Here is an 8,183-nt window from a genome sequence, read left to right on the forward strand (position 1 = left end):
TTTGCCAGTACCCACAGCTGGCAGAATCCTCACAGTCAGGATTTACAAAACTCCTTTCACAGGAGCAGGAGGGTCAGCAGGGCCCTGGCCTGGCCTGGCTACCCAGGGACCATTTATTTGTTCAGGAAATCTCTGTGGCACAGGGACATGAGCACAACCCAGTTCATCTTCAGAAGCAGTCCTTATCAGAGCACAAAGTAGCAGAATACACAGTACAGCCCCAAATTTTGATGCTGTTTACTTACTCCTTTTAAACAGTTATTCCTTTAAAACACTTGTCTAGACTCCAGTAGAAAGTATTATCTGTTGGCATGTGCTCAACATTGTGTTCTGAGATAACCATGCCACCAACACCAGTTGTCTCTTACTGTGTGACTGCAAACAATCATGCCTTGGGTTTGGTTTTTTTTGCTTTTTCTGAACTGGGACAAGATGCACTATAAGGGAGAGCTACTGTACAGTTTTACTGGTGTGAAAATGCTTTCAAGTACAAACAGGGCCTTGCACAGCTGAAGAGGCCTAACAGGAACAGCTTGGGTTAGAAATTACATTTTTTAACTGAAATATAGCACATTATATATTACATCTCTTCCTGCTGTAAATAACACCTTTAGCATCTATTTTCAACATACAGACACTCAACAGCATAAAAAGCATCAACTTGTTGCCAGCCAGTGCCCAATCCCAACCCTGCTGACAGCCACAGCACTGGTGCTTGCTGGGCTTGTCTCTCCCTTGGGCCACTGGTGTCCCAAACGCACCCTTCCTCCCTGACCCCTATTGGCAGCACTTTCTCCTTCCTTTTCAACTCGTTGCACAAAGGAAAACACATATACCAAGACATTATTTAGAAATTATCAGCTATATTTAGTCAGTGGATTAGAGAACACTTTATATGCCACAAAGAAATAATGCTGAGACAACTGGGACAAATATCCAGCTGCCCTTCCTGGCCAGGCTGCTCATTCACATGCTCTCCTCTTGCCATTTTAATGTCATGTTTGGCTGCAACTGATGTGTATGGAAATAAGTTTGGGTTTCAAATTGTATTGACTCTCAATGAGTTTTAACAAAAAATACTCATTGCCTCTCCTCTTTCCCCAGAGACGTGGGGGGCTAAAGGAGGCAGAAACAGAGAAGCCTACTGAGATGTTAATGCACATTAATAGTCAAGGTTGGTATTCAGGAGTGAGCCTTAAGGAGATGAATCTCAATGAAACTCACACACTGATGTTACCCACCCTGACGATTGCTGGGAAGATGTTGGTGTTACATCACCCAGTCACAGGTTGGACAGTCGCTGGTCAATGATGGATGCTGCTATTCCCAGAGGGCAGAAGAGCATAAGGGAGAGAGACTTTAAGATCAAAAAAATTTAAGTAGGTAGAAAGCAACCCACCTCATAAATGTTGTCCTTCTCCCATAATGAAAGGAGAAGGAGCAATACCAGGGGGGAGGGCAGTGCCAGTCTGTCCCCAGCCAGCAGAGAACATCCCCCAGGGGCTCTCTTGCAGCCGCTTTATAATGAGCACCACGGGAAGTCACACTGTGATTGGTTTATAGAGGTCACCTGACCCCTTCTCTCCACCCACAGGCTCCTCATTAGAGCTGCCTCATCAAGAGGCTGGCGGTGTGCCAGGCAGGGCTTTTCTATGCAGGTCCTCTCAAACCAGGACAATGCACCCCTTATTCCTTACCATGTGCTTAAATCTTTTCCGGTAAAGTTAAATTACCTCATGGCACATGCTGGACCTCTCTGTTCTGCATTACCCACCGGGTGTTCCCACAGTTCCATAGATCACTTTGCCTTTGCCCAGGGGTAAAGGAATCCACACAGCTCTCCCCAGCAGGTTCCTGGTGTCATCCATCTTGCCATTTAATTCCCAGGAATTCTATCTCTTTGGCAGGTCCTTTAACCTTACTTCTCTTAATGGCAAACCCAGCTTCTAACAGAAGGTCAGTTATCTTTTTCCCTTTTTCAAATACTTCAACTACTGTGCCTGCCCATACAATGGTATCACCAATGTACTGAAGATGCTCTGGAGCACCCTCCTTGTCCAGCGCAGTTTGGATCAGTCCCTGGTAGATAATTGGGCTGTCCCTCCACCCCTGGGGCAGCCGATTCAAGGTATACCGGATTCCCCCCCAGGTGAAAGCAAACTATGGCCTGCACTCAGCCTATAAGGGAATGGAGAAAAATGCATTAGCAATATCAGTCCTAGTCTACCACTTTGCTGCCTTGTTCTGCAGCTTGTACAGGAGTTCCAACATGTCAGGTACTGCAGCACTCATTGTTCATGTTACTTCATGTTACTATTACTGATGGGGTTTGAGAGCCTCCTGTGATTCCACAAATAGCTTCTTTTCCTACCTTTTGATGTAGGTGCACTGGGCACCAGTATATACCAGGGCTTGATACCTTTTTGGTTCTGATGTGCCAGGCCATCTAATCCACGTTGTCCAGTAAACTCAATTATCCCTTTCCTCCACCTGGCTGGAGGCAAGGACTCCTCTCATCTCTTGGGTATCTTCTGCTGTCAACAGGTGCAGCTACATAACTTGCTGTTGCATCAATAAAAGGGTTTGTGTTGGGATTGTAACCACTGGAATTTGTAACACTTTTCACTAGATCCTGATGCAGCCATCTTCCAGGAACAGTCTTCCGATATGGGGATTACACCTTGTAGCTCACACACAGCCCTCAGGGTTGCAGTAGGTTGTTGATGCCACTTTCTCCACAGCTGCACAGGTAGCACCACCTCACCTCGCTGCATGTCCCATTTTACTTGTGCTGGTTTCATAGGAAGATGTCTTCTCCTCACAGTGGAGACACGAGTCCAGGCAGAAGTTTGACTTCTCTGTCATCTTGTCTACTCTACCTGCTATTTCTTTGGTCATTTTCTCCACAGTTGCAACAACAGGAGAATGAAGGGACAGACTATCTTCATACTGGTGTACCTTGCTAGCCACTTCATTAATTGCTGGTTTATCACCATCGGGATCTCCCCAGACCATGTTGGAAAGTGTGTGGGAGTAAGCTGATGGTGCACTTTGCACAAATTTCTTTGATACAGGTTGGGGGCAGGGCATTTCATCAGGATCAACATTTATTTGCCAGTCACCATAAATCACCTCTTTCACAGATAGTTCTCTAAGGTATTTAATACCTTTTTCCATACTGGTCCATTTGCTTGGGTGGCACTCAAAGTCATCCTTAAAGGATATGTGGCCTTCACAGCTGCCAGAAGCTTTCTCCAGAGGCTGACAATGTTTAATTTTTTCCCAATTGCTTTGTTGATGCCTCCACTTCTGGTCAGGCTCTCCAGTCATCTAACCTCTCTATTACCTAGGTAGATTATACCAGCCCCACCATCCCAGCACCGAAGTAAGCAGGTGATAAGCATATCACCCTCATGCTGGCCAAAGTTCTTTCATAGGTTTTGCATGTCCTTCAGAGAAAAGGACTGCAAACTTCTGACTCCAATTCCTTCTCTTGTGATGAGGGAAGGGCTACCTTTGAAGGACATGTACTCAAAGTTTTGCAGAGGACTTCTTGTAGCGGGAGGAGCCTTTGTTGCTCCTGAGGCTCGACGAGCTGCTGGCCTCTCCATTACCTCGCATAAGAGTGAGTTTCTCTCTGTGGGTGTGTGTCCCACCTTTATTGGCCCCCTGGTAATAGGGGGGCCTGCCCTAACTAGGCACAGGTGGACTCACACCCACTCTTTGGCAACTTGAGGCACCTGGTTTATCTTGTTTCTCTACATTTCCCCCCTTTTTTTTTTTTCTTACGGGATTTAACCCTTTGTTATACAGCAAAGCTTTCCCAGTTTGCCCTAGCTTACAAACATTACAACACTGATACACATTTTTTTTTCAACTGACACAAACATACACTTATAGCTTACGGGATTTAACCCTAGCTTCTCACACTGCTGCAGCCTAGGCAAACCGTTCAATGTCAGCCCAGGCACTTTTCACAAAGTCTCTGCCTTTCCGACTTGAGTTGTTCTTCTCCCTCCTGTATCTGCTCTTCTCTTGGCTTCCCTCTGCTCAGGGGTTTCCAAAGAGAGAATCCTTATCTTAGCTTCCCTCTGCTCAGGGGTTTCCAAAGAGCTTGCTGGTTCCTTGTGGGTTTCTGGTTCCTCATGGGATTACGGGATTTAACCCTTCCTCATGGGATTCCATACACAGGTTTTAACCCTTCCTCATGGGATTCCATCCTCCTGGCTTCCCTCTGCTCAGGGGTTTCCAAAGAGAGAATCCTTATCTTGGCTTCCCTCTGCTCAGGGGTTTCCAATCCAAAGAGCTTGCTGGTCATACCTTTCAGGGAGAGTGTTAGCCCAGGCACTTTTTTCAAATCAGGGAGAATGTTCCTGTTGCCAGCTCCTCACACTGCTGCTTCTTTAGACGTCTGTATATTGCTTCTTTAGACGTCTGTATGTTGCCCGCATTCTCCACCAAATGTAGCAGGAAGAGCCTTTCTTGCTCCTGAGGCTCGACGAGCTGCTGGCCTCTCCATTACCTTGCATAAGAGTGAGTTTCTCTCTGTGGGTGTGTGTCCCACCTTTATTGGCCCTCTGGTAATAGGGGGGCCTGCCCTAACCAGGCGCAGGTGGACTCACACCCACTCTTTGGCAACTTGAGGCACCTGGTTTATCTTGTTTCTCTACAACTTCTCTTCCTGATCTGGTCTTTCATCTTCATTGGAGCTCTCTCCCAGATGTTCTATCTTTGTTATGTCTTTGGTGACACAGGGCCGAGTTTGTTTTTTTCAGTTTTTGACCACAGAAGCAAGCTGTGCAATTATAGGCAAAGGGATGGCAAAAGTGCTTGTTGCAGGGCCTGATGAAACAAGGACCTGCACCAGTATAGGTGAAGGGATGGAAGAATTGCTCACTGTAGGATCTGATACAACAGCAACCCATGCCAGTATAGGCAGATGTATTGAAGAAGTGCTTGTTGCTGGGTTTGATACAACAGTGACTCATCCCGGTATGGGTGGAGGGATATCAGCAAAGGCTGCTGTAAACATTTGAGTGGTGGTCATACCTGTATTGTAAGTCCTAGTCTTGCCTGCTGACAATAAACCACCCCTGCAACACAGTGAACATAAGTAGCTCACAGAAACAGGGACAACTATTTACAGGACCTCCAAATGCTGATGGGGTCAACTTGGTATGAAAAGAAGATGTACAATTTCCCATTAAAATATTGAAGATATAATCTGTAATATAGGTCATTAAAAATTGTACAAAGTACCCAGGCAGAGCTACTACCCAGCTTATTGCAGAATAGACTAGTGGCATAAGACCCCAACCAAGAAAAAAAAACAAAACAACCCAGTTTGTTTCTTCTGAATACCTAAGAGGTTCAAATAATAAGATATGGCAAGTTGGGCAACAATGTTGAGACACTCTTATTTGCAAGGAAAGAGCATAGGGTATTGATGAATGACACATTGATCCTGTTTTAAATTCCAGCCTTGCAGAGCAAAACAAAATATGGATATATTGAAGTATAGACCTACGAAGTTATCCAGGCCCTACAGTGGCCACCAATAAATCTATTACAGTTTGGACAGTGCCTGGGCAGTGACAGATGCTCTCTGTTATTCCCAAATCCCTCCCAGAGAGAAGAAGGGAGAGATACTTTAAGGTTGAAAAAACCTGAGTAGGTAGAAGGCAACCTGTCTTGGTAAATGCCTTTTATACTAAGCAGCATGGGAAGGAAATACTGTAATTGGTTCATTTAGTCACCTGAGCCATCCTCTCTTCCCATAGGCTCAACTGCTGCTCATTATAGCTGCCTCATTAACAGGCTGTCAGTAGCTAGGGGTGTTCCAGGCAGGGTTTTTCTATCCGGGTCATCTTAAACCAGGACACACCCCCATTCCCAATTCCCAGGCTGCAGATGGATTAGATTTTGGGAAGGAGTTAGAAGAAAAGCACCTCCTAAGAGAATAGTTTGTTCCAAAAAGCAAGTAGAGGTTGCTTCTCCAGATGCAACCATGCCTTTGGGATGGACCCCATCAATGGCTTCAACAGGGACTGTGGAGCAGCTGGTCTGAAGGTCTGCTTCAGCATGAGTTAGCATCCACCATCTTATCACCTCTAGTGGCTCTGAGGCTTCCCCCATTGAAAAAACCTAGAGGAAAGCTACAGGCAGGGACAGAAGCCTGTCGTGTCCTGCCACTCCAAAGGGCAAGGCTCTCACACAGGCTGTCTCAGCCCCAATGGCAGATCAAACAGACAAAAGAAATCTTAACAGGAAAAGCCTGTCATCTGCCTCCCCTGACATCTGCTTGGGCAGAGCCACCAGTGAAGGGCGACCTTAGGGGTTCAGCACAAAGTCAAAGATGAGTCCTCACAGAGGTATGGTCAACGCTTCAACTTTATTGTGTACAAGCTCAGTTAATATACTGTTTTAGCTGCCCACGCGCCGTCCACGCACTCCAAAACAGCCTTCTATTGGTCACCCAATGCTGTTCACGTGCAGCTAAGGTGAATCCTATTGGTGCAGGGGTGGGAGCCACGAGCCTAGCACAGGCTCGCCCCTCCCACCGTGTGGTTAGCAATGTCCTGCATAGCACCCGCTTTTGCTTGTTTTTCACTTCGTATCTCCTCTTCTCTGATCAGCCTCAAACATGGGGTTGTGCATACAAGCATGCTGCACTACAGCATGCTCCTGCCTTTCAAGCCATTCCTCTACACACCACAGCCAAGGGATGTCCCAGCCCTGGCTTGCAACATGCTGCAACTGCTTCAGCTGCTCCAGCTCACCCTGAGCACATCCGTTCCCCTGCCCAGCTCAAGGAGGATCGCTTCCTTCGGCACTTTCTTCCTGCTCTACACTCACCATCCTTCTCCAGACAAGATTCCAAAGGGAAGCTCTGCTTTAGGTGTAGAAAGCGGGCTCCCAGCACTTGGGTCCTCATCAAAGTGCCCACGTGCAAGACGACTTTGTCCCCACCAATAGAAGAAGAAGGTGACAAGTCAGCAGAGACAAGGAAAATTCATCCGTGGGCAGGCCCCGCTTTGCTCCAGGTTGAGTTCAGGGCTCCTCACAAAAATTCCTGCCAGGAGGCCCCATCTAAGCTCTCCCCAGAGGCAGTCAGATCAAGGCTCTGGGGAGCCCAACCCCTCCTCATGATTTAAGGTCACTCACCCAAGAGCAAGTGCAGCTCCTTCAGGAGAAGGGGCAACTCCAGCAAGGGCCCTGCCGGGGCAGGGAAAGGCACGAGTGGCCCCTTGCAACCTCTTGGACACCAATCACTGCCAAAAAGACGTACTCATGAGTTCTGTGGAAAAGGATGCATCATTCACCCAGCCAGATAAATCATGCATCCTTTTTCATGCATGATTTACCCTGCCCTCAGCAGCTCCCCCAGCCCTAGCAAGCTTTGCAAAAGTGGCAGGAAAGCCTCGCCAAGGACTTCATGAAGGCCAATCCTTGGCAATTGATACAGTGTGGTTATACTCAACAAATCTCAAGTCCAGCTGAGCCTCCACAGATGTCAAACCAAGATGGATGGTGCCCCCACATGCAGGCTTTCTTGGCTTGGCTACCAAGCTACTAACATTGGAAAGGTCTTCTCCAGAAAGCCTTCCAGAAGTGGAAGAAAAGACCTCCAGCACCATGGGGCACCATGGGGCAAGCACCCCCTGTTCAAAGCTCAGCAGCTTTAAAGGTACAAATGCAGCAGCTGTACTGATGTGCTGAGGAGGCCACACAGGTCAAGCGGGGTCCACACAGAGGAGCTGCTGACCACAAAGATGCAGACACGCCAAGCCCTTAAACTAGGCAGGGTGTCAATAGTCAAGATTAACCCCAGACTCCGGGGCAGATATTCCCCAAGAGCCTCTCCTTCTTCTGGGGGAGACCAGCTTTTTTCATGGGAAAGTAAAGAAAGCCTATGCCATTCACTGCCCAGCCCAAACTCAGGGAAGGATCAGTACCCAGGACCTGCCTTAGGTACCTTCCCACCTGTATAGCTGCACCGAGCTGGCCCCAGGGACAGGCACTGCCACTCCCAGGCTCTCTGTTCCTGGCACAGCTCTGCTGCCTCTCTTCCACAAGCCTCTCCACAACAAAGGCAGATTGCTTTTTGAGGCAGGGAAGGGCAGCTCCTGAACAGGAAAAGACTTCCTCTCCTGCTATACTAAACCTCCCCTTTGATCCCTGGG

This window comes from Calypte anna, chromosome 11 (genome assembly GCF_003957555.1).
Source record: "Calypte anna isolate BGI_N300 chromosome 11, bCalAnn1_v1.p, whole genome shotgun sequence".
Classification (NCBI taxonomy): domain Eukaryota; kingdom Metazoa; phylum Chordata; class Aves; order Apodiformes; family Trochilidae; genus Calypte; species Calypte anna.